Source organism: Nelumbo lutea, chromosome 2 (assembly GCF_056320005.1).
Source record: "Nelumbo lutea isolate HS-2025 chromosome 2, American lotus-T2T, whole genome shotgun sequence".
Classification (NCBI taxonomy): Eukaryota; Viridiplantae; Streptophyta; class Magnoliopsida; order Proteales; family Nelumbonaceae; genus Nelumbo; species Nelumbo lutea.
In genome coordinates, this window is record NC_142685.1 from 30,845,817 (window position 1) to 30,873,563 (window position 27,747).

The 27,747-nt window shown below is 38.0% G+C and overlaps 1 long non-coding RNA gene and 6 other non-coding genes across 7 annotated transcripts; all 7 read left to right on the plus strand.

The window, feature by feature from the left end:
- The first annotated feature begins 3,087 nt into the window (after positions 1 to 3,087).
- Positions 3,088 to 3,208, plus strand: LOC148869602 (U5 spliceosomal RNA). Its single transcript, XR_016108519.1, has one exon. It is a non-coding gene; the product is annotated as a U5 spliceosomal RNA (small nuclear RNA).
- Positions 3,209 to 4,335: 1,127 nt separating this feature from the next.
- Positions 4,336 to 4,497, plus strand: LOC148869603 (U1 spliceosomal RNA). Its single transcript, XR_016108421.1, has one exon. It is a non-coding gene; the product is annotated as a U1 spliceosomal RNA (small nuclear RNA).
- A 4,248-nt stretch (positions 4,498 to 8,745) lies between these two features.
- Positions 8,746 to 8,900, plus strand: LOC148869604 (U1 spliceosomal RNA). The gene has a single exon (XR_016108539.1). It is a non-coding gene; the product is annotated as a U1 spliceosomal RNA (small nuclear RNA).
- A 3,922-nt stretch (positions 8,901 to 12,822) lies between these two features.
- On the plus strand, positions 12,823 to 13,017 carry LOC148869605 (U2 spliceosomal RNA). The gene has a single exon (XR_016108532.1). It is a non-coding gene; the product is annotated as a U2 spliceosomal RNA (small nuclear RNA).
- Positions 13,018 to 21,520: 8,503 nt separating this feature from the next.
- Positions 21,521 to 21,640, plus strand: LOC148869606 (U5 spliceosomal RNA). The gene has a single exon (XR_016108521.1). It is a non-coding gene; the product is annotated as a U5 spliceosomal RNA (small nuclear RNA).
- On the plus strand, positions 21,523 to 25,313 carry LOC148869607 (uncharacterized). The gene is made up of 2 exons (XR_016106554.1): positions 21,523 to 24,639; positions 24,736 to 25,313. It is a non-coding gene; the product is annotated as an uncharacterized LOC148869607 (long non-coding RNA).
- On the plus strand, positions 24,084 to 24,242 carry LOC148869608 (U1 spliceosomal RNA). The gene has a single exon (XR_016108487.1). It is a non-coding gene; the product is annotated as a U1 spliceosomal RNA (small nuclear RNA).
- Positions 25,314 to 27,747: the final 2,434 nt, after the last annotated feature.

The following is a 27,747-nucleotide window of genomic DNA, read 5'->3' on the forward strand; positions in this document are numbered from 1 at the left end:
TCCAAATGTTTATTTCTCATTACTCATTGTTTTATCAAATTTAGTTTCTCATTCCCTTGTTATTCAAGTACCAGTGTGAATCTCCAAGACTGTTAGGTTATGTTTCTGGACAACGATTTCCCTGGCTCATCAAGTTGCAGCAAAATCTTCAGTGTCTTTCCCCCAGATTGGTTGATTGCACATCTTGAAGATGATAAAGCTCTGAGTCATTTCTTCCTTCTTTATTTTAATGGAAAATATTCTTAACCAAAAGTGAGGCTGTTTTTAATCGAATAAGTAGTAAATAGAACCATAACAGTTCGGTTGCCCCCAACTGTGACGGCCTAGCTTACTTTTGGAGAGCCTTCTCACTTCTTGGAAGGCCTCAACAAATCATTGGTTCAAAGTATTTTAATGAATTCTTAATTCTCTTTCATGGTGTCCAGTACTGGGTCTCTTGTTCATTTTAGAATTCAGAGAAACCCTTTTGCCGATATCCATTATTCGTTTTTAAAACATCTCAAAAAAAAAAAAAAGAAAAAGGTCTTTGCGTACTAATCATCACTACTGATGGGATTCAAGCCATCTCTCAGCTCTGCACATTGATGGTAATTTGTTTCAACTGGTATTCTCTGTTTTCATGAAAACCGGGAGATAAGCCGGCAGCCTGCTACAGAAGGTTTTGTTTCCTGTTGGATTTTTATTTTTTATTTTTGGAACTGAAGGAAAAAACTAAAATACTTTTGGTCGAGCTAATATCTCCGGGTGTTCGATTGGTTGGTGCTGCTTATTGGATGAGCAAGCTGTCAAATTGTTTTTCTCTTCAGTCTATAAACATACAATTCAATGAATTCATTTCTGGTTTAATGACTAAGAATTACTCTGAAAACTGGAAAAGAAACACTTGTACTTCTTGATCTTGACTTCTTCAGTGATTTGGAATATTAACTCTCTTAATAATACTCTTCATCTCTTTTCTTTGTGGCTTATCCCTTTGAGCAGGTCTTGTATCTTGTTTATGCAATTTTGACACGTAGCAGTGGTTTAACAACCCAAAAGGTCAACTTTCAATTGTTTGTGGCAGCATTTTCAATTCAATGGTCATTTGCAGTCTGGCATAAAAATTCTGTACTTTTCTCCTAGTGATCTGTTCCTACTGAAACTATATGTCTTTGGTTTGAGTTTCCAATCCAACTGACAGATTGAATAATAACAACATTAGTCAAGAACATGAATTGGGTTTTGACCGATTTTAACAATGAAAATGCTGACTCTACGAATTGTGATAAGTTATGTTCCAAGGTCTTAAATTATGAAAGTTCAGAAGGCTTGAAGAAAGAAGAAACTTCACTATTAAGATGTTATGGTGTTATATTTCAATTTATCAAATAGTAGGTGTTGCTTCTGTTGTTCAATTTATCAAACAGTAATTGCCTGTACATTTACTTTGGTCCATTATAAACCTTCTTTTGATGTTATTTTGGTAGCAATATGTTTTTTTTTTCATGATTATCCACATAAATACAATTAGAAGATCTTAGTGACTTGTTTTTTTTTTTTCAGTAGAAGACCCAAGTGACTCTTTGTTTCATTCTCTTTCGATTCCCATTCTTATTGGGTTCTTTTAAATAATGTTATTTTCTGTAATTTTTTTGAGTTCCAAAATTTATCACAAGTCAAATGATCTAAGTATGTTGATGGTTGGGATGCAACTATTACTGTACCAGGCCTCTTGGGTTTTTGCTGTGTTATTTTATAGGAATTTTCTGCACTTTCTTTAGTAACGGGTGCTGTGATTTGGACAGTTTCCTTTTGATTTTTGATGAACTAATGTTTGTGTAAACTAAAAAGTAGATAGGGTTACTTCATTACTGCATCTGTAATACTCCTATGAGGACACAAAGTTTTTATTGCACGGAGCATAAGCAACAGATCAAGGATGCCAACAATATAAAATGTCTTGTCTGTTTGCACAAGGCAGCTGAGGTGATGCAAGTTCCACTATCTCAGTCTATCTATTCTAATTCTAAGTAATAACATGTGCCACAAAAAGTAACAAGAGATTTTTTATCAAATATTGATGAAGAGTTGGGTAGATTGAGGACACCCAAGTCGTATGAGCTGCTTGGTGAAATTGGAAATCATCTTGACTTCCAACCAGAGGGGAATACCGAATACCCAGTGATAGGAACTCACATAGTGCCATGGATCGAAGTGCATTTGGAAGGTGAAGGTTTCTTTCTGGTTCCAACTGTTTTTATGGAAGCTACATTTCTTTTATTCTTTTGCAAGAGCTGTTTGGATTGATATATACACAAGTCAATGTGTGTGTTGTAACAAGTGGTATGATTCATTCATGGATTCAAGATTGGTAAAATGCTCTCTGCCTCCGGACATGACCAAAGAGGGAACAAAATGAGTTTCAGCAGTGGGTTGTTATTGCTCTTCGACTTATATGGGATGTCAGAAACAGAGAATTGTATGATAATGTAACACCTGATCCCATATGGGTGATTAAAGCAGTCAACAACTACGTCCATCCAACTCAATAATCTGAAATTCGATCTCCTTCTAGCTTACTCCCTGAAAACTTTGCCTCAACTTTCTATTTTCTCATGGGCATAGGTGGGGTTCTGTAGCCAATTTCTTTATGAGTTTTAAAATCCTTTCTTCATATAATGTACAAATAAATGAAAAACATTTCAAAAGAGATTTTGGAAATTGGATCCAAATTAAAAAAAAAAAAAAACGAAAAGTAGAAAATATACAGACTTTTTTGGCATTTTGTAGAAGTTTGAGTTGGCCGGGCCCCAACCGATCTCCAAATAACGAGCTTAGATTGGGCTTAGTGTATTGGACTAAGATGGGGCCCGGGCTCCGCTGGATCACAAATCTTGACTGGTTGTCTTGTTGGTCTGGGCTTTGGTGTGGGCTGACCTAGGTAGACAAACGTTGAAGAGTTGCATTTGTCTTACTATAGGAGGCAGTAACCAAGAAGAGCAGACCAAATGCATAGCACACTAATATCCCATATCGCATGAGAGAACAAAACTCCACACACAGCACCAACTATAAAAGATGGTCATCGGCACTCTTTCAAACTCACTTTGCCGCGCGGTGAGCATAGAGCGAACTATTCTTTCGCCTTTTACTAAAGAATACCGTGTGCTCGCCGCATTCAGCGGCACACGCCAATTTTTATTCGGTTTTCTCTCTCTTTTAAGAAAGACCTACCAATTCTATTATTTTAAGTTTTTCTCAACTCTTTTTGAAATTTTCTTTTATGATAGGTTGTTTTGTCTGCTGAAACTCATTTTCAGGAAAATTTCCAGTTGGTGTTGGAATTATTTTTTGAATCTTAATTAATTTAATGCACATTCAACATATTCAAGCAAGCATCAAATGCCAACCTCACACAAAATCATATAGATTCATATGTTAAAATAATTTTGTGATTCAAAATATAAGACAAGTGAGTAGAGTTAGTTGTAGTATAAGCGAGTTCCTGGTTTTTACTAGAATTGAAAGCAGAACTTGACTACATTTCATCAATTTAACATCCAAATACCTGACTTGTTGCTTGTTAGTTCTACATCTTGGATGAGCAACCTTACAAATTGTTTATGCATGGTATGAGGACGAAAGTTTCTAGTTCTATGAATCTGAAACGATAGAAACTGCAACATAAGATCACATTGAAACAGTATTCTATTTCTGTATTCTGGATGGCAATTCAGATTGCCCTTGGTTATAGAGTTATCCAGGTTGACATTTTTGCATAAACCCAAAAAAACTCAAAGAGACAATTCAATATTAATAGTTGTCTAAGTGGGTTTCTTCTTCTAAACTACCATTCATAAATTGCATTCTTGACTACATATTTGCATTATACACTAAACAGTGGTGTGATGCTGAAATTATCTGCCCATTACAGTGGAGGAAGCTCCCCTCTTTAATTTACTGGTGGGTACTGACCAACTTTCATGGTGAAAATGGCTGCTTACATATATGTAATCAACTAATTCACCAAAGGATGCTTAGTTTTGGAGCTTATTGCAGGCAGTATATTCTATACACCTTGCTTTATAAAAATAGGATGCTGATGCGTGGTGATGGTGAAGTCCCATATTTGGAGTGACTCAGGAGTCTCCTCATGGTCATTGTGTGCCCAGATCCCACTACTGGTTCTATGCCTTAGGTGACAACCAATCAGTAAACTCTCATGTGGAAAGCATAAGGTCGGATGCTAACAGTAGGCCTAAGGTTTTCATTTACTTCATGTCCCACATCGGTAAGATAGAAAATAAGCAAGTGAGAGAGGGAGGTATAATTAGAGAGAAAGGATTTGAGAGAAACATACTTACCTGGACGGGGTCGATGGGCGATCAAGAAGGTCCATGGCCTGGGTTGGCGACCTCCATTGCACATAGGAGGGGTGCCCGCCTAACATCTCCCCAATTGGGAGAGTGTACGTCATAATTTGTGGTAGGAGGGGGTACGCGTTCGCGCGGCCCCTACCTAATACTAAAATCATGTTTTATTCGTTGAATGTGAATTCATAGCTTCATTTCTGATTCAGCCAGCCTAAAATGGATTTTGGACTGAAACTTCATTTATTGCTTCAAACCCATCTTGACGTTGTAATTGGATCTAACCTTCTATCATCACCCAACCTTTATTCCTAATCTAAAAGCAAATTTAGAGCTAACCTACCGAACTTAATTTGTATCTCTGAGTTGAATTCAAGCCGAAGGCTAAAGCTTCATCTGGAGATGATGGAGGCTTCGCATTGCATTTCGTTATTGGATAGTTCTGAGCCGATCAAAAGCTTATTGAGTCGGAGTCTCCTGCAAGAGAGTTATATTTCTGGTCACGGATACTCTCCCATGCTTGAAACTTGGAGATTTCCTTTTTCTTTTGTGAACAGATGCTCGAATTCTGTGGCCCATCAAAGTTGCAGAAAAGGGTTTCTTTGGGCTTTAGATTTGGTTTGGCTCTCCCCTCGAATGGCTGTTTGCAGACCTTGGAAAAGATAAGCTGTGACAGACTGTTGTTAGTTTGGTTTGGCGTTTGATGTATCTGTTTAGTTTGTGACTTTGTGTGTCTGTTTTCTTAGTGACCCAGGAAATATCACCTTTCAATTGTGGCAACATTTTCAATCCCAAGAGTCATCTGCAATCTCCCGAACATATTCTGTTCTCTGTTCCTAATGATCTTTTCCTTTTCAGACTATATGATTTTGGTTTGAGTTTCTAATGAAACTGAGGACTGAAGAATAGCAACATTAGTCAGGAACACGAATTGGGTATTGACTGAGTTTAATAATGAGAACGTCAGCATATTAGTCAAGGTCTCAAATTGTGAAAGTTCAGAAAGCCATGGAGGAGGAAGAAACTGCACTGTTAAGAACATGTCGTGGTGTTCTCTTTTAATTAATCAACACTTGGTGTAGCTTCTGTTGTTCAAGTAAATTGGTAATGCATTTACTTCTACCGATCATAAGCATTCTTTTGATGTTATTTGGTAACAATACGTTTTGTTTTCATGATTAGCCACATTAAGTACAATTAGAAGACCAGAGCGATTCATTTCTTTCTGGCTTCCCCTTCTCATTCTTTATTGGATTCTTTTAAATATTGTTGTTCTGTAATTTTAGTTGCAAAATCCATCATTGATTTTCATGAACTCATGTTTATCTAACCGAAAAGAAAATAGGATTAATTGATATTATCGTAATACTCCTATGGGGACACAAGTTTTATTGCACTAAACACAAGCAACAGATCAAGGAAGCCAACAATGTGATTTGGGGTAATTTGAGCTCCATATTGTATCTATTCTAGTCCTTAGTTACACCATGCCACAAGAAGTAACAATAAGAGGATTTTTATCAAATGATGATGAAGGGTTGGGTAGATTGAGGACACCCAAATTGTATTAGCAGCATGGGGAAGCTGGAAATCATCTTGCCTTCCAACCATAGGGGAGTGCTTATGATAGGAAGTCTTTACTTTCTTATATTCCTCTGGCTCCATCAGCTTAGGCATGTGGTTGGCAAGGTGTAGATGCTTCGGCCAAACCCACGTGTAAAACCTTCCCTTCATGTGCGTTGCAAAATACTAATCCCGGTTCGGTGTAGTTTTACACCGTAGTCTACTTTTGTATGCGTTTGGTTGGAACGTAAAACCAATCGATGAAACCAATCGAACTGCCCATCGGTGTAAAAAGAAAGCAACGGCTCTCTTCTTCTGCTCTGTCACCATCGAGCTTCTTTCGCTGGCATCCTCCACCGTCAAGTTTCCTTTTTCGTTTCACCGGCATTCTCCACCGTCAAGTTTCCCGTTTCTGTTTTGCCGGCATCCTCCGCCATCAAGTTTCTTGTTTCCGTTTCGTCGGCATCCTCCACCGTCAAGTTTCCTGTTTCCGTTTCACCGGCATCCTCCACCGTCAAGTTTCCCGTTTCCGTTTCGCTGGCATCCTCCACCGTCAAGTTTCCTGTTTCCGTTTCGCCGGCATCCTCCATGCGACCCTCTTCTCTCTTCCACTCCCTCCCTCTCTCTCTCTCTCTCTCTCTTCTCTCTTCCACTCCTTCACGCCTACCCAGAAGACCAGAGCCTCTCAAAAGAAAAAAGAGGGAAAGAAAAGCCATATCTTGTCGGGGAAGAATTCCATCAATTTGATATGAAAGACGGAGGTCCCAATAGGCAAGAAATGCATCTCGTCGTCACCGAAAATCCTAGGGTTAAATGAGCAAATCCGTGTAATCCTTGATGAGGTCTTCAGAGCCTACAGGGACTTCATTGACGGCGAAAATGGTGTCTCCTATGAAGGTCTTCTTCGGACCTACGACGATGGTGCTGGTGATGTTGATCGTGACTCTAATGCTCTGGATTTGGACTACAATAACGGCATTGGTAAAGCTCCCCAAGCCTCTGAGGCCTCTTCCTGTTCTATAAAATTGGTCTCAACCGGCAGTTATCAGTGGAGGATGCCGGTGATGGTTTTAATGCGTTCTAGCTCCAAGCTTCTGACGACTTCAATAACTGCACTCTACCAAACACATGTAGAAAATACTTTCACATTTTACACTTTTCTTCCCAACACATAACAGTGTAAAAGTAACATCTATCTGGCTCATCTTTTGCACTGATATATTTGACCGTTTTTCTTTTACATCGGTGTAATTTTGTATTTACACCTCTTCCAAACGTAGTGTTATATAGGGGTGATCACTTCAATTCGACCCGAAATTTTCAAGCTTGGGCCTGGGTTTTTTTTTTAGTACCATCCCTACTAGCATATATCTAGACATACACAATTTATGCATAATGTATATGCACATGTTATAATATATTATATTATTTAATATATAATTATTATAATGACACATGTAATTTATATTTTATAATATCTTATATTATATAATATATAAAATAAAATTTATATGCATGCTATATGTCATTTATTACAAAACATTATATTTATAATATTTTATATATGAAAGACATAGGTCATTAGGCCTAACCTGGCCCAAGCCCGTGTAAACTTGGGCTTGAGCTTATGCTTTACGTCTAGAACCTTGGGTTTGGCTGAGCCTGAGTCTAGGCAATAGCCCTTGTCATAAGTGCAAGTTGGGCCTAATATGGCCCGTGACCGCCTCTAAGCATATCTAAGCATTTTCCATATCTTTTGTCAATATCCATACATTTCCTAAATATATTCATATCTGTACCCGTATTAAAGCTATTCGGTACAATTCTTAATACTGATATTTTGATTTTTGACTGGCATAAGTGGCGTCCTGAAGTAAGAAGAAACCTTTTTTCATATAATATGCAAATGAATGGAATACATTTCAAAAAACCTTTTGGACGTAAGAAAAAAAAAAAAAGAAAATAACAGATATTTTTAGCATTTTGCAAAGGTTTGAGATGGCCGGACACCAACTGAGGCCCAGATAACGAGCTTAGACTGGGCTTGGTGTATTGGACCAAGATGGGTTCGGGGCTCAGTAGGATCACAAATCATGAATTTGGGCTTTGGTCTGGGCTGACCCAGGCACACGAGATGTTTGCTTCTATTTGGCTTTTCCTAGTCGCAGATGCTTGCTTGAGAATGAATTTAGTTTGCTTGAGATGTTTGCTTCTATTTGGCTTCAAGCAGCTGCACACTGGGCAACGGGGCACAGAGTTTTACTATTCCTTCTTCCTTTGGGGGCATATGCCAAACTTTTTAAGGGTTCTCTTCCTCTATAAATGTTTTTGCAGGTTGAATAATGATTGAGATGAAGGAATTATTTCATGATTATTGTTTTTTTTTCAAATCTTTTTGGGTTGCCTATTAATCATAGAAAAACAGAATATCTTTGTTTAATTCTCTTGGCAAGAAATGTGATGAAACCAGAACTTCTACATGCATCTCTTATAACCTTGCTCCCATCTCATTTGATTTGAGCTTATGAAGGTTGGTTAGGGACTGGAAAACCAAAGGAAAAGCATTTTCCTACAAATTCTCATTCTCTTTCTGAAACCTCAGAATATTGCCAAAAACAGTTGCAGTTGCTACATTACAAGAAAATGAAACAAAAGGAAAGAATTGAAGCTAAATTTTTTTTTGTATCAACAGAAGATGAAGAGGAGACAGAAATTAAAGCATCTGCTAAGACATTCACTGGATTCTGAAGGAAGAACAAACCCCTAAAGGAGTTGCCTCCATAGTCCACACCAGAGAAAATTATAGCCATTAAGGCTGCAAGTATAGATTCTCAAACTCTTGACGGGGTCAATGGGTGATCAACAAGGCTCATGGCCTAGGGTGGCGACCTCCATTGCACAGAGGAGGGGTTCCCGCTTAACATCTCCCCAGTGGGAGAGTGTACGTCATAATTTGTGGCAGTGGGGGCACTTGTAAAGTAATCCATCAAAAGTTCTACCCAATTCTCACTTTTAAAGTAATCCATCAAAAAATATCTCACCCTTTTGAAATTGAGCTTTCTTGGGTTATGTGGAAGGCTTTCTCAGTCTTATAGGCTAAAGCTTCAGCTAGGATTAGGATTAATGCTAGCAGAGATGACTGGGGCTTTGCAATAGGTTTTGAAGTCTGATTGTTTTGAGCTAATCTGTAGCTTAAAAGTCGGGAAATTCCCTGCAAGAGAGTAAGTTGTGTATCTAGTCAAGGATATCCTCACCCGTGCTAGAGTTTGGAAATTTCATTTTTCTTTTGGCGATCCAAACTATTTCACGTGTTTTGCCAACTCTCTTATTCTATGGCTAGCCAGTTTGTCCTTCGAGCAGGTCTCAGATTTTGTTTCTCTACTGATGACTCTTGGATTATTTTAAGTGTTGCTGCAACTGGAAGGTGACATTTTTGGGTTGCCGAATTCAAGAGTTATCCACAGTCTAGCATTCAAGCTCTATACTTTTTATTCTAATGATGTATCCCTTAATTTATAAACTATATGGTTTGAAAAGTTGGAAGCATTAGTCAAGAACACGATTGGCTTTGTCAAATTTTAACAATGAGAATGCTAGCTGTTCGGATTGTAGCAAGTGCGCTGAGGTCTCAAATTGTGAAAGTTCAGAAAGCCATGAAGAAAGAAGAAATTGCACTGTTAAGAGATTGTTATGGTGTTTTATTTTCATTTATCAACATTTAGTGTTAGCTTCTGTTGTTCAAGTAATTGCTTGTACATTTACTTTTTTCGATCACAAACCTTCTTTTGATGTTATTTTGGTAGCAATATGTTCCCTTCATGATTATCCTCCACATTGAATACGATTAGAAGACCCGAGTGGCTCGTTTCTTTCAAGTTCTTCCCCTTCCCATTCTTTATTGTATTCTTTTAAATATTGTTCTTTTCTGTAATTTTGAGATCCAAAATTCATTACAAGTCAGATGGTCTTAGTCATTAGTTGGATGGTTGGGATGCAACTGTTATGATTTGCTTGATTGCACCAGGCCTCTTGGGGGTTTTTGCTGTGTTATTTTATTGGAATTTGGCTGCAGTACTTTCTTTACTAACAGGTGCTGTGCTTTGGACAGCTTCAATTAGGTTTTTCATGAACTCATGTTTGTGTGAACTGAAAAATAGATAGGATTATTTCATTACTGCATCTGTAATACTCCTATGGGGACACAAGTTTTTAATGCACATAACACAATCTACATATCAAGGATGCAAACAGTATAAAAAGACTTATTTGTTTGCACAAGGCAACTGAGGTAATGCGAGTTCCATCATCTTTTAGACTCTCTATCTATTCTAATTCTTAGTAATAACATGAAGAATTTGGGTAGATTGAGGATACCCAAATTGTATGAACAAAATGGTGAAATTGGAAACCATCTTGTCTTCCAATTAAACGGGAATGCCTAGTTATAGGAAGTCTTTACCTTCTCAACATTCCTCTAGTTGATTCATTTTTTTCTTTAAAGAAAATGTAATCATCCTTCCATTCATAGATCTTGGCGGGGTTGTCTTATTTTTCAACAATTAGATTAGTTTTAAATCTAACGCTTGGTATGGTCCATCCTTTGTTAATTTTCTTGTTTGAAAGAAAAAAGAGAGGTTGAGAGAAAGAGAGCGCTTTTGGTGTTAGAGTTATTTTTTTTCTCTTATTTTTATTTTTCAGATTGAGAAAGGAAATGAAAAATAGCGTATGAGAGTTAAGGGTTGGTTTCGGTTGCAAGCATAAGGCATCTGTATTGTTTCTCGTTTTCCTTTATAGTGAAGAATAGTTGGTGCATGGTAAGGCTGGACTACGATGATTCTTTGTGTTATTGGTGGTGTTTGCTTTTATTTGTCTTTGCTTGGATTTCACTATTTTTATTGCTATTGGATTTTATTATTATTATTATTTCATTTCAAATATTTTGTGGTTTGTTCTATGAATGGTTGTTGTGAGACCCAACAATAGGAATAAAGTGATAACAACAAAACATAGAGTTTTGGATGATTGCTACAATCCCTATATCTACCTAAAGATTTTAGGGCAAAAACCAATTTAATTCATTGAAAGGTATGTCAAACAATAGTCTATACATGGATTAACCGAATAAAGAAAACTCTAGCATGGTGTGTAAGAAACACTTTTAACATGTTAACAAAATAGGTGGATTGCAATTAAAAAAAAAAAAAAAAGAGTGAATTCATGATTCTTTTCGTGAATCAGATATTATGTAACCAGAATGCCTTAAAATCTCTCTTAATTGACCTTTTCCTTTTGTTTAGATTCATTGAAAAACTTGTGTATGAAACAATTAAAGAGGTAGATTAGGGTAATTAAATATTTAAACTACCCTTGTGGTTTAGTAAATAGACAAGAACTTACCCTACTATTTGTACCCCTATAGTTTTTGATAATGGACAACCATTAAAATCGGTAACAAAAAGATTGAAAAGACTACTTTACCCTTAATTTTTCTTCAAATTTTAAAAAATGTAACATTATTGAGAAAACTAACAAAATGCCTTTTAGATGAAACACACCAACTTTAGAACGTTTTTTTTATTTTTTATTTTTGAGATATCAATTCATGAAAACCGATAATTAGGCATAGAAACTATACATGAAAAGGTTGTTCTCAATAAAGTTATTCATTAGATTTAGGAATTGGGAGTGCAAGTATGACAATTAACTCCTTGCTGACTGGCATATCATCTCTTTTTCACTCTACTAGATTTGTAATTATCTCCATGCTAACCACGGCACCATAAGCTAGCTACAAAGCATAATTTTGGTGGGAAAACTGAGGTATATCTAGAATTGCTAGTATTTTCATGATAATTAGAGTGGTACTTGGACTATTTGGAGCTTAGGACATAGGGAACTAGTGGATCTACAAAGGTCGAGCTTTCTTTATCTCTTTTGATGCCTTAGATTGTTATTCTCTTTTGGCTTTGACATGGACTTGACATTGATTTCCATTCAGATCTACCCCATTCTGCTAGAGATAGAGCTTGAAGTTTCTAGCCTGGTCTCCACCCAGATCTGCCCTACCAACTTTAGATCTGAAGTTTCAAAACCAAATTTGCCCAGATCTACTACCTCTACTTTAGATCCGCCCAAATCTGAAGTCACCACAAATTCCTGTGTTTCTCAAGACTCTTCTCACATGAAACACAAATTTTCTGTTTCTCACCTGAAATCAATCGGCAACAGCAGAAAGAGAAGAAAAAAATATAATTCTTTTGGGGTTCTTTCATGGGTATATTAAGTTTTGTTTTGAAAATTAAAGAACAATGAAGGGAAAAATTGAGCACAAATGGATAGTTTTGGAATTAAAATATATATATATATATATATAAATCGTGTGACATCACATACGAATGAATTGTAACAGTATGCTAACGGTAGGGGAGGATTTTGTCTATTGTTAGAAAATTTAAGGGTCTTTGAGTCATTTGTCAAATAGTAGCAGGATAAATTTTTGTGCATTTGATAAACTATAGGGGTACTTGAAGTATTTAACCTTGTGTCTCAATTTGGAAGGAATACAAATACAAATATGTACAGTGCAAATCTGTGTATTTTATATTATTTTGTATGTATTTATACTCTTTCCAAACTAAACTTATAGATTAATTATTGGTAAGCAGAACAAAATGTGGTACACAGAAAAGCCCAGCCAACAACCAGTTGTAACTGAATTTGGAAAACCTTAGTTTTATTGAAATATTTTTCAGAAAGAAACTTTTCCTTTATCTTTTTCTGCATAGCTATTAAATGCATTTTTTTGGCAAACCCACAAAAGTGGACTTGGTTGAGTCCCACATTGATAATGTAGAAGAGCAATAGAAAAATGATTCAGTTATAAAATGAATGTGAAGAGATTGGACAACTCATACCTTTCTCGGCCTTTTGGCTAAGATCAAGTGTAGTATCTGTTCTTATCAGTTTAATATCTGATACGTGGGCCATTGGCCCATATGATATTAAATTAATTTCTTTTGGGGAAGGCCCACCACAGTAGCTTGCTACTGGGGCTTTCATGCGTTGCCCATGCGTTGCACTATTGCACGGGCCTGGTGCACCCCTACCAAACCCATTTCAATATTTAAAGTTGTGATCCAAAAGTACATTTGGTTTCCACCTATAAAATAGTTTTAACAAGTAATTCAGTTCTTTATTTATTTTGCATTAATACAAATTCACAAGTTTTGATTATTTTTGTTTTGGTCTATACTCTCGTAGATGAAATTAAAAAAAAAAAGGAAAAAAGAAAATAGCAGGAAAATAATGTTAACCGAGTACATAATTACAATACTTTTTCCTTCAAATCAAATATAGCGTAAATGAATACAGGGAGTTGAGTCTACGTTTGAATATGGGCACTAAAACAAACACCTCAAAAGAATCAAAATAACAAATAATAGATTAGAAGAAACCCATAATGGTTAAAATGCAATTTCTCATTAAATATACAAGAATAAATCAGAATGTTACGTTCCATGAATTTAGAGTTCCATCAATGTAGGAAAGCCCAATGGGAAAAAGTAGAATGTCACAACAAGAATCCACCAACGAACATGCTCATTGGTGCAAGAGAGCTAAAAAGCCACTAATTTCAAGTGATCTACCTCAAGAATTCACAGAGGTATCATTAGAGGAGTGATCCAAGTCCAATGCTGATCTTCCTCCTCTCTTCACCTTCTTCTTTCTTTCTTGCTTTCCCCTCCTCTCTCTCCCCTTCCCACTCCATTTGACAAAACCAGTATAAACTGAGGAGGTTAACCACCTTACTACTAACTCGCATTGAATTCTTACTAGGCTTGATCAGTTTTGTTTTCACTGTAGCTACTGTAGCTACAGTAGTCCGAACCATTAAGGAGAAGAAGAAAGAGAAGAAGAAGAAGATGAAAGAACTATCGAACTTGATAGCTAAACCCTATCAATCGACCTCTTAATAGTGATTAGGCTTCTAATGAAATGTACAAGGACTAAATTGCCCCTACTTAAGTATGGGATAGAGAATTTCTAATAAGGCTGCCACATAAGCTCATAACTTAACCAAGGTGAGATGATTAATCTACCCTTATTCGGCTAACTCTAACACTCCCCCTCAAGCTGGAGAATATATATCATATAATCCCAGCTTGTTACATATATAGTTCACTCTCCCTGAGCTTAAGGCTTTTGTAAACAAATCTGCCCACTGATCACCTGAGCTTACATGTTCTGTGCTTATCTCTCTAGTAAGAACCTTCTCCCTCACAAAGTGGCAATCAATCTCTATGTGCTTTGTTCTCTCGTGGAAAACAGGGTTGGATGAGATATGGAGCGCAGCTTGATTGTCACAGTACAACTTCATAGGTTTATCCATGTGGAACCCGATTTCTTGTAGGAGATTCCTCAACCACACTAATTCACATGTAGAGTGTGCCATGGCTCTGTACTCGGCTTCAGCACTGCTTCTAGCCACAACTGTCTGCTTTTTACTCTTCCACGTCACAACATTTCCTCCAAGAAATGTGCAGTAACCTGTAGTAGATCTTCTATCAGACACAGAGCCCACCCAATCTGCATCCGTGTACCCAACTACTTCAAGTTTTCCTCCTGGTTTATACAATAGCCCACGACCTGGAGCTCCCTTCAAATATCTTACAATTCTAAGAACTGCATCCCAGTGAGATATACGAGGGTTCTGCATAAATTGGCTCACCACACTGATTGCAAAGGAGATGTCTGATCTCGTGATAGTCAAATAGTTCAGCTTCCCCACTAGTCGTCTATACCTTCTAGGATCATCAAATATTCCCCCTGTATCACCGCTCAACTTAACATTTGGTTCCATAGGAGTCTCAGCCGGTTTTGCACCTAACAGTCCTGTTTCGTCCAATAGATCGAGAACATATTTTCTTTGGCACAGGTTTACACATTGTCTTGATCTAGCAACTTCTATACCCAAGAAATACTTCAATGTCCCAAGGTCTTTTGTTTGAAAATGATTTTGTAGAAAGACCTTGAGTTTGTCGATCCCCAATTTGTCACTGCCAGTTATGACAATATCATCCACATAGACCACTAATAAAATCTTTCCAGCTTTTGAGTCATAGCTGAACACTGAGTGATCAACCTGGCATTGTTTCATTCCAAAATTCTTCACCACTTCACTAAAATTCCCGAACCAAGCACGAGGTGATTGTTTCAACCCATAAATTGCCTTTTTCAATCTACACACCTTACCAGTCTCCCCCTGAGCAACAAACCCAGGTGGTTGCTCCATATATACCTCCTCTATAAGGTCACCATGAAGGAAGGCATTTTTTATGTCAAGTTGAAATAAGGGCCAATCATACATAACTGCTAGGGAAATTAACACACGTACAGAGCTAATCTTAGCCACTGGAGAGAACGTCTCCATATAGTCCACTCCATACAACTGTGAATATCCTTTAGCAACAAGTCTGGCTTTCAGACGCTCCACACTACCATCTGGCAAGTATTTAACAGTATACACCCATTTACAACCCACAACATGCTTACAAGGGGGAAGAGTAGTGAGCTCCCACGTGTGAGTATGCTGAAGAGCAGAGAGTTCCTCCTCCATTGCCTGCCTCCACCCAGGTGAACTAAGAGCCTCTTGGACATTATTAGGTATGGAAATAGATGACAATAGTGAAACAAACTGGCGATGTGAGGCGGAAAGGTGAGATACTGAAACAAAATTGGAAATGAGATGGAGAGTAGAACTACGTTTACCTTTCCGTAAGGCAATGGGTAGGTCAAGTCCTGAAGGTTCAGCAACAGGAGCAACGACAGGATCCGCGGACAAGGTAGAAGTTGGAGGAGGGGCCGGTGTCGTTCGACATGTATACACTTGCCGAATTGGTGGTCGTTCAGTAAGGATCAGTACTGGATGAGATGATGAGTCAACTCCAACAGGAACACCCGGAATGGGATCACTAACCGGAAAAGGAAGAGGAAGTAAAGGTGGAGACGAAGATGCTTCAGTTCCTGAGAAGAAGGGAACAAACTCAAAAAAGGTGACATCAGGACAAACATAGCACTTCCGAGTAATGGAATTGTAACACTTGTACCCTTTAGGAAACACACAGCCAAAGATACGAGGTGTTAATGGAAAGGGAGACAAGATGGGAAACAAGATAGAGAAGAGAGACCGACCATGAAGAATAAAGGAGGGCATCCAATTAATGAGGAAACACGCAGTAAGTACAACATCACTCCAAAACCGTTTAGGAACACTCATATGATGAATAATAGACCGAGCTGTTTCAAGGAGATGACGGTTCTTCCGTTCAGCCACCCCATTTTGTTGAGGAGTGGATGCATAAGAAGTTTGATGAATGATGCCATGCTGTTCTAAATACTGTTGAAAGGAAGTTGGAAAATATTCACTATCATTATCTGAACAAAGAACTTTGATTGGAACACCAAATTGTGTACGTATTTCAGCATGAAATTTTTGAAAAATGAAAAATAATTCACTCATTTCTTTCATTAAATAAATCCATGTCATTCTTGAACAATCATCAATAAAAGTGACAAAATACTTGTAACCATTATAAGACTCTATTTTGATCGGTCCCCAAACATCTGAATGAACCAAAGCAAAAGGACTCAACATACGACTTTCAACTCTAGGACTGAAGGAAACACAACAATGTTTCCCAAACTGACACAACTCACACTGTAACACTAACAAATGACTCAAAGACGGAACTAGTATCTTGAGTGCCTTGAGAGAAGGATGTCCTAGTCGACAATGCCACTGTAGAGGAGTGAGTGAAGTCTGAAGTGCAACTGACGATCCACCACCGTCAAGGTAATACAATTCACCAGATTCATGCCCCCCACCAATCTTCTTCCCCGTCCTGAGATCCTGAAAAACACAAGAGGAAGGGAAAAAAGTAACAGAGTAGTTAAGAGTCTTGGTTAATTTACTAACAGACATAAGATTGAATGGAAACTTAGGAACATATAGAACAGATGATAAAGAAAGAGAAGCCATGTCAACATTGCCAACACCACAGATGGGAGAGGAGGAACCATTGGCAATGGTAACAGTTTGAGATGTGGAAGTTTCAGAGAGAGAAGAGAACACACCTGGAGTCCCGGTCATGTGATCAGAGGCTCTAGAGTCAATAATCCAAGGAGAGGTTTTAGATGACAGGCAAACTATACCTGAGTGGGCAAGAGTAGCAGTAGTGTGCTGTGAAGTGGACTGAAAGGAACCGCTCATACTCATCACGCGGTACACTCACCATCTCCCTTCCGGAAATAGATGTAGATGTGGAAGGAGTTAGGTCTGCCTATTGATTATCACTGACATCAACCCCACCAGCAATAGCATGATTGGCCCATTTAGAGGGAGGGCGGCCATGAAGATCATAACAGAAATTTACGGAATGTCCTTCCCTGCCACAGTGGGTACACTTCCTTGTAGAGCTGCCTTTTTCTTTGCCACGGCCTCCCCCTGAGTCACGACCACCACCATGACCTCCTCGGGAGGCATGTCCTCCCCCTTTCGTACCACGTCCACCTCCTCTGGCTGTTACAAAAGCTGATCTATCAGACTGTGTGAGATTCTCTATCTGTCCCGAAGAAATCCTGTGGAGCCGAGCAAACACTTCCTCAAGTGTAGGAAGGGTAGAGCCCCCCAATATTTGGGCTCTAACTGGTTCATACTCTGATTTCAACCCCACTAAGAACCTTGTGACATCTAGTTGTTCCCTCTGTTGTTGCTGAACTTTAACATCTGGAGTGAGAGGATGATAGACATTGAGTTCATTTCTGAGGTTCTTCATACTGGCATAGTACTCTTCTAGGGTTTTATTTCCTTGTTGTAGACCAAAGTACTCCTGATAGAGCTTATATACCCTTATAATATTATTTTGCCCAGAATACAGCTTCTTGGCATGTTCCCATATGTCCTTAGCTGTATCTAAGAACATGAAGTTGGCACTTATTTTGGGTTCCATACTGTTCCATAGCCATGTCATGATTTGAGCATCCTCTTGTTCCCAATCATCAAACCCTGGAGAATCAGCCGGTGGTTTATCTTCTTTCACATGCTTCACTTTTCTCTTTGCCTTGAGAAAAACTTCCACCAACTTGGCCCATGGAACATAGTTCTCACCATTCAGTTTAATTGAGGTCATCTGTACACCTAGATAGTCAGAGGAAACCACCACACTAGGTTTCTGATCACTACAACCATCTCCCATTGCTGCCATGATACTCTTTCAATGCTACCTCTAATCTGAATTCCCAATCACCAACTAAGTGCTACTGTCAAGAGTTTGATGTTCTGGAACCTATAGCAGTCCCTAAACACAATGATAGATACACACGCCTTTGTTCTTATCCACACCACTATTGATTTCACAAAAAAAAAAAAACACAGACTACACCGACATTAACTCAGCACTTACTAACCACATGCAAGCTCATTTACAACTACTCAACAAAAACTCAACTAGCTGTCACACCGCTACTGCTATCAAGAGTTTGTGCATTACAAGCACCACCACAACTACTTAGCAAAAACTCAACTAACTGTCACACCACTACTGTTGTCAAGAGTTCGTGCATTACAAGCACCACCACACAGCCATAGTTGTCACACACAATACAGACCTGCTTTAACGCTTTTAAGAGGGCACCACAAGACCAACAAAAAAAAAACTCAACTAGTACCATTGCATTACACCTTGCACCATTCGGCCACCTACAGTAGTAGCCCTTACACCATTTGATCACTGTAAACACAACCTGTTATTGGAATTTTTTCCAAGAACCAGGGCAACAACCAACTTAGTTTTCTAGGTTCTGATCAGTCCTCTCAAGTTCTTGAAGATTTTCAACCCAGAAATACCAACAGCACACAGAGGAGAGATAACCAACCTTCGTTTGAGAGCTTCAGCCAACCATTCACTACTGAAGTTGTTTTCTTAGGAAAGAAGGTTTTGAGCACCAGAAAAAAACTGTGATGTTTCAGGCCTGGGACGAATCACTTTTCTACATTGACAGCCCAGAGAAGAAAAGGAGAGAACTGAAGCACGAACTGAAACAGGTCACGAACTGAAATTGTCACGCTCTGATACCATGTTTTCACTGTAGTTACTGTAGCTACAGTAGTACGAACCAGTAAGGAGAAGAAGAAAGAGAAGAGAAGAAGAAGAAGATGAAAGAACTGTCGAACTTGATAGCTAAACCCTATCAATCGACTTCTTAATAGTGATTAGGCTTCTAATTAAATGTACAAGGACTAAACTGCCCCTACTTAAGTATGGGACAGAGAACCTCTAATAAGACTGCCACATAAGCTCATAACTTAACCAAGGTGAGATGACTAATCTACCCTTATTCGGCTAACTCTAACAAGTTTAAAGTCTAAAAGTTTAGAGATGAAGTGAACTAGTTATGAGCTTGGAAGTTTAGTATAAGACCAATAAAAGGCCCGTTTGGCAAGTCTTTTTGAGAACATTTTCTCGTAATTCTGACAATCAATAGACACATTGAGCTTTTGACATAAGATCTGGGCAGCCTGAAGACCATTTGGCAGATGCACATTTTTCCATGTATCATTTCGGGTCTTTCTGCACGAGATTAAAATGTGAAAGACGCGGGAAGCTTCATTTGGAGCTTCCCAAAATGGGTTTCGTGCGTCTTTTAAGCAATGCATTTTTTGGCGGCTAGATCTTCCGCGTGCTAAACGAGAATAAACTGATTTTCAGTCTTCCCAACTTGTAAACAGTCAAAAAACTGTAAAAAAAAACCGCGAAACAGCACCGAAAACTACTTTTGTATTTTTCAAATAACTATTTTAGCATTGGAATTTCTAATGGAACTCCTTGAGAGAAAGAGAGAGCAGGGGTGGTGGTCTTAGGAGGATAGCATGTACAAAGTGATTGATAGAATCAGGCAAAATGGCCCATTGTCCAAACTGATTTTGGACTGGATGGGGTCCAATCCAAAACCGGTCCATTGACACTCTTAATCATCACTGTCTTCTTGTATCACCAGAACCTATGGATGTGGCTTCACGAATTGAAATTATTTTCTTGCAAAGATATCCAGTTAGAATGATGGGAAAACCTGTTATCTTTCTGTCCTACTCAAGCCGGGTATTATGAAGCCCGAACTCAGTTTGACTAACTACTTGACTCAACTTAATAATCTTCAATTCGAGTTTGAGTATTTAGCAAGCCAAGCCCGAATAGTTCGTAAGTTGGCTCGACCCACTTACACCCCTATTTATAGGCTCTGGATCATTTTCAGTATATATTTAGATATCTGAGAGCATTGAACATGGTCTATTCCAGCACTTGCTCTCTAAAAAAAAAGGTCAATGCCCATGTCACCTCTCAATCTAGGTTTCAAGCATTTAAGTCTCAAGGTGAGGGAGAGGGTATGTGAGATCCTTTTGTGATTTGTCAATGTTTCAATTTTCAAATTAGCTTACTCCTAGATTGAATAGATGAACTCAATACTCCTGATTAAACAGAACCACTTTACAAGTTTCTTAAACAAAACAAACCCTTAGTTTGGGAAAATGTCTTGGGTGGTAATTTACTTCCAATGGTTGTTCTTGTTTATCCATGTCACTCAAAGGTCTCATTTGCAAGCATAAACTCTTTCAAGGTTTGTGTCTTTGAGACCAATCTAGATAGAGTTTTTCATTTTCTTTCTTTTCAATTTTCTTTGAAAACGGTTTTTCATTGTTTGGGACGAAATGACATGGTTATGATGAAGAAAGGGAGGATGTCTCGAAATGTGTTTTGAAAATTGAAGAATAATGAAGGATAAATAGACATTTTAATCTTTTCATCCATATTTAATGGCGATGTCCTATTGTGAAAAAAACTAGAGAGTAGTTTAATCATTTTACGAAGAATAAAGGAACAGTTAGTCAATTTCACAAAACGTAGGAATATTTGAAGTGTTTTACGTTTTCCCAGAATTATAATACTACTCATATATATGAAAACTTTGGGGCGTTTGAAAACATGGCTGGTTTTGTTTTGTTTTTATTTAAATCCCCCGATTCATGGAGGCAAAAATAAGGATATAGTTGCAGGTTTATGCGATTCTTTTTGGCTATAACCAGCCGTTTGGCACCTTGCAGCCAAGATCCTTATTGGATTAGAATACCTTTCCTCATATAATATGCAAAGTTCAGAACATCTTTTGGACATTGTATCCAAAGAAAAGAATGGAAATGGACAGATTTCATAAAATTTTGTGAGAGTTTGAGTTAGTTGGACCCCAACTGAGGTCCAAATAAGGAGCTGACCTAGACTGGGCTTGGTGTATTGGACTAAGACGCGTCCGGGCTCATCTGGATAAAAAATCGTGACTATGATTGGGCTGACCTAGGCGGTCCAGTAGACATCATGAATTGAACGGATTAGATGGAATTAGCTTTGTGGAAGAGTTGCGTTTGTCTTAAGAGACAGTAACCAGGAACAGCAGTTAACAATTGCCAATCACTAATATCCCACATTGGATACGAGAAGAGGATTTATAACACACCACCTACTATAAAAGATGGTCATAGCAACAGGTTAAACTCACGCAGCCGCGCAGTGAGCACAGAGCGAACTATTCTTTCGCCTTTTACTAAAGAATACCGTGTGTTCGCTGCATTCAACGGCATACCCCAGTTTTTGGAGGGATCTTCTCTTTTCTGAGAGCCCTTACAAATCTACCCTCAAGGTTTTCTGTAAGTTAAGTGGATGACTGAAGAGTCTTTAGTTGTATCCTCATCCCTCTCTTTTGTTTTTTTTTAATATTCTGATCTTTCTTCTTAACTTCATTGTTCAGTTGATGACTTAAACTGTACCATTCCGATCTGTCTTCATACTTAGAATAAGCTATAGGCCTCATTTTTTGGGGAAACAATGAAATTTAAGTGTTCTTCGGTAAAAAGAAAAGGGAAATTGTTGACTTCTCAGCATCTCTTAAATTCACCAAAGACTTTTCAGAAGGTTCAGGAAACCACATACTTTTTTTTACTAAACTGCAATGGCATGTCAGCTTAAGTTTTATTCAGTACACTATTAGATATGGAGCATCAAGATGAGTTTGATGTGAATCAAAAAAGTATTCTATTTTTTTTTTTATTTGAAGCTCCCTTTTTACTTAAATATGTAAAATGAGTAGAAAATTTTTTAGACCGAAGTATTCGATATATACTTTTGTTTTTCTTTTTTTTTTTTAATGAAATTTTTATTTTACGTTTACAACAAAACAAAGGGTAAAATACTTATTCTACCAACATTTGTTAGTTTATTTAATGTCAACTTACTGATGTGAGACTCCCTGTACATTTTGAAAAGTTATGGAGAGTTTAATGAGCTTCTAATCATGAATAATATTTTCACAGCAAGAGTTTCTTTTCTTTGTTTTGTTCATTAGTTTTTGGCTTTAATTTTCTAAGGACCATGCTCAGAGGAGTTGCTTACTGATTTCAGAATCTAATAGGGGACGAGTGAAAGTAGAGTTCATGGTTATATTAGCAGTAAGTTCCTTCTTGGTTTTTAATGGGTTTTACTAAGAACTGAAGGAAAAACTTGGAACACATTTCATCAATTAAACATTGCAAGTGCCCAATTTGTTGGTTATACATCTTGGATGAACCACCCTGCAAATTATTTATGCTTCTTTTAAGTACTAATTTCTAGTTTTAGCAATCAGAACTGATTGAAACTGCGGCGAGTAGGCAACACCATCTAATTCAGGTTGTTTTGGTTATAGATTATCTGGCTTGACATTTTTGCATAATTCCAAACATAAACCAACTCAGATGATTAAATCTTAATGGTTGTCTAGGTGGGTTTTTCTTCTAAATTACCAAATCATGAATTACATTTCTTGAGTATGCCAGGAGAGTTGAAATTGGGAAGTCACAGAGCTGACCGAAAGCTAGTCATTACACATGAAACAGTCCCATATTTGCATGTAAGAGAACTCTACTCGCCACTGACTCTATAATGAGATGTTAGTGGCATATATCAAATTTTTTAAGGGTGCTTGCCCTGCAAATGTTTTTGTAACTGTTTTGTTGTTATCTTTTTGGGATGGCAAAGCATTTTCCTACCAACTCTCAGTCTCTCTTTGGAACCTCTGAATCTGGCCTAAAACAGTAGTTGCAGCTGCTAGATTTCAAGATACTGAAACATAAGGAGAGAAATGAAGCTGAAAATATGTTTATTTCAAAGAGAAGCTGAAGAGTTGGCAAAGAAAAGCATCTGCAAAGACAGACATTCACTCCAGGTGAGATGCTAGATGTTCAAGATATTCTGATGATGTAGGCTTGCATACAGGTAATAAAGTAATTCAGCAAAGGATGTCAACTTTGAAGCTTTTGGAAGGCAATATACACAATACTAGGGGTGCAAATCAGGTTGCCCCGAGTTAACAGCTTACACTGTTTAGCATGGTTTTTAAAAACAAACCAGTGACCAAATCGGTCAGGGGTCCGGATACCGGTTCGAACGGTCCAACCATTTGACCCGAACGGCCAGCCTATTCTGACAAAAAATAAAAAAAAATAAAAAATTGGAAAACAGTCAAAACCGTTTGAACGATTAACCGGCCGGTTCAGCGGTTTGCTGACCAAAATCAACAGTTTTGGAGAAAAAGCAGTTTTAGAAGAAAACGGAACCCTGGTTTTTCCAGTCCGGTCCGGTTTTGAAAATGAGTGCCGTTTAGGGCTCGGGCTTTGGGTTTGGGCCATTGAAATATTGACAAAATTCCAACCCTAACCCTGAAAACACCCCTACACAATACACCTTGCTCTAAAATGTTGAATGCTGATGTATGGTGATAGTAGAAGTCCCATATTAAGGAGTGAGTGAGTGACTCAGGGGTCTCATAAGTTTGTATGGGTGTTGATTCTTTATGCATCAAAGCAATTAAAAAGAGAGTTTAATGGACGGTCAAGGAAATTTTTTAATCAAAATAAAAGAAAAAGAAAAACCTATATACATATTCGACCAATCAACAAACTCTCATGTAGAAAGGCAGCAGCAGAGGAAAGGTAAGGTTTTCATGTACTTCTAGTCCCACATCGGTAAGATGGAAAAGAAGCAAGTGAGAGAGGGAGGTATAAGGAGAAACAAAGGATAAGAGATAAACATACTTACCTGGACGGGGTCAATGGGTGATCAAGAGGCTCATGGCCTAGGTTGGTGACCTCCATTGCACAGAGGAGGGGTGCCCGCCTAACATCTCCCCAAGTGGGAGAGTGTACGTCATAATTTGTGGTAGAGGGGGTACGCGTTCGCGCGGCCCCTACCCAATTCTTCAATCTCTAAATATTTTATCCTTTTTGTTTTCTGGCACATTATGTTGATGCATTGAATGAATTATTTCGAACCTATCTGATCCAATGAATATTTTGGATCATCTTCTGCTTTGTTATTCTTCTCTAGAAATCAGATGGCTCTGTCTTTTGGCGAAGCAAGGACTATTGCCTTGAAATAAACTCATCACAGTTTAGGACTTAATTTTCAATCTTTTGATGGTTAGGGTGTAACTTTTTCAATTTGCTTGATTATACCAGGCCTCTTGGCTTTGTGCAGTGTTTATGTTAAAGGAATTTGGTGGCACTTTCTTTACTAACGGGTGCTGTGATTTGGACAGCACCCTTTTGGATTTTCATGAATTCTTGTATGTGCAAACTGAAAAGCAGGTAGGATTACTTCATTGCTGTAATACTGCAACAGGGACACAAGGTTTTGTTGCAAATCAAGGAGGCTATTAGTAATAAAGTCTAATTTGTTTGCAGAAAGGACACAACAGACCATTGAGTCTCGGATGACTTCTACAAGCTCCATACCCACCTAAAGATATATTATGGAAAAAAGAAATGAACCTATTGAAAGGAAAGAACGTTACTGGAAAAGATCTTGTTGGAACAGAGCTCTTGTTATTAAGGTGTGTTAATGACTAGGCTATCAGGGAATAACCAGAGATAAAAGGAAACCATGGACTCCTAAATGCTCATTACCTTGCCTTTCAAGTGTGACGTTTTGGCCTGCAATTGCAAGGTAGGTAAAACATGATTTAAAGCTTTGGATTTTTTACAGAATGAATCGGGTAAGGATGCATATGGTTATAGTAAGAATCCTGGTTTTATGAATGTTCGATGAAAACACAAACAGCAATTGCTATGCATGTCTAAACCAATACGGGGAGAATCTTTGGCATACCTTCAGAAATTTGTGAAGCACAAATTCCCAAATTTTATATTTTGTGCTCTGTGACTATGTAAAACTTCTTCCTTGAACTAAGAAGACCAATTTCTCATACCTGCTCTGTCAAGGGATTATCCTGAATAAAGGGCAAGAGCTTTTGGGATCAAAATTTCCCCATTAATGGGGAGAGCAAGAGAAATGGGTTGGCCATTTTCAGTACCAAGCCAACTTGCCATGTGGAAGATTCCTTCATCATTCAGTTTTCTTCCTTAACTAAGAAGACCAATTTATCATACCTGCTCTGAGCAAAAAGAAGGCTGGATTTGTCTTGTATGCACAAAACCAGATGATTTGCAAAAGTCGAAGACTGTTCACTTAATTTGGTAAAAGTCATAGGGCTTGAACCACCCATTTTCAGTTTTATGTAATTAATTCAAACAAGCAACTAAACTGCTGAAGGGACAAACAACTAACATAACCTATAAAAAATGGTTATATTTAATCCAAATCAAATGCACTTTGTAAACAGATCTTAAAAGGATTGATCTAATTCTTAAAGTATTGTCAAAGTGGTCATCTCAAGAAATGGATGTTATATTTTTTGGTAATAATGCTACTTTTTTTTTCTGAAATTTTAATATTAAAAAATTCAAGCTGGGCTAGGAGCAGACCAGGCTGAAGTTACCTAAGAACTTGGGCCCAATCCCAACGCAAAAATAAGAAAGCTCGACGTACTGGGCCTGGGCCCGTCCCAGCAGATATAAAATTTTGGGTTGGGCACATCTAAATTGCATCTCCCACGTGGAGTCTTTCAACCAAAGTTGAGCTCAACTCAAGTGCCTATCAATCGAGGTTTGACTATGATGCTAGAAAAACTTACAACTGACTGGTATCATAAAAGTGGTGATCCATCAGGTGGTTTTCATAAAAATTTACAGGGTTTTGATTGGTCAATGCTCTTCCAGTGTCATACCTTTTCGGCGGTTCAACTCCCAGCAAATGTATTTGCCTCTGTCCAACGGTTAGAAATTGCAGCTTCATGGTTTGGTGGTGCTATAACCATCGGAGATGAGTTCATGAAAACACCTGCCAACTCCTTCATTAGCCCATGCATTATCTCACCATGGGTACTTGGCATACAACCAAAAAGAATAGAGCAAACAAATGCACAGCAACAACAAAAATCAGAGTATAACATACAAGAACTTTGCAGCAAGGAAAATATACATCTGCCATTGACAATTTCTTAAATGGGTTATGCAATGGATCCAATGAAAGTCAGTGAAAGAAATCAATCTACCTTCATTATCATGATTTGTGATGAGGCCTGACACAATTCCCACTGGACCATATAGAAATGGCATTATACTATACATACCATCATGGAGGTTTCCTATCAAGATGAAGCTCATTCCTCAGTGCCCCTATAAATCCAAGGCCCGATGCAGAGGATCACCTACTTTAGAAATACTGGAGAACTAAAGAGCCCACTAAACTATTGACAGTAATCTTTGCCAGCTACTCTGCCTCTGCATCACCTTGAATAGGGGAACTGAGTACAAACTTCATTGACAACACCAGAACAGAACCTCAGCCACCCTCTTCAGAAGGGAAAGAATCAGATGTATGCCTTTCTTCTTAAGTGCTCCCATCAAAACTCATGTGCCCTGAGCTCATCTGACCTTAAAATCTACATGGTCAAGGGATATGGCAGAACTATTGCTATAATTCTTTCATTACATGCAAATAAACTCCACAGTAAGGCCATTATCTAATGTTGATTCCAGCTATCTGGGGTCTTGGCAGAGTTGGACCGGATATGGCACTAACCTTTGGCATTTTTTTTGAACAAGTGACTGCTCTCAGAATCGAACCAGCACCTGAATGGCTTAAATCATGGATAGAAGTAGAACCAATTGACAAAGTCTTAGACCTCTGAATGGCCTAGACCTTAAAAGTGAGAAAACCAATGGCGGGTTAAGGAAAAAATAAAAAGAAAAAGAAAAATAAGGACAACTGTCAATTGTTTCTAAGAAACACATACAACATCGAAGCAAACAATTGGATCATTGCCACCACAAATATGCCACATGGACTTTGAGGAACCAGCTGATGGTGATGTAGCCCTGGTGAGACAACTGCAATTACGCATACTTGTCTCCAGATTCCCTTAATTAGCTAGCTGTTAAAATAGAATTTCAGCAAATAATTGTAGCCAGTGCCTAATGGCAATAGTGCATTTCTTTTCTAATAAACCACTGAATAGTATTCGTTTGTCTGTGTTGGCACTTCCTAACATACCAAGGCTATTTGTTCAACAGGATACTTGCATTTAGTAGAATTTCAAGTGCTTACAATAGATCTGATGGCAGTATCAGCTCTCAACGAAGTTGAGTTTTAAGATAAATTAATGGGAGCTTTGGAAAAGAAGTTGTTTGGCTGTGATTATAAGTTTTGCATAGAAAAATTAAAGAAAGGGACTCTGATGCATGAACCTTACTAATTCCGCAATTCAAAGTCTCAAATGATTCATGAGCCTTTAAAATGCAGTCTAAAAATATAGTCAATTTAACCTTAGAAACAACAGTCTTAATTCTTAATCT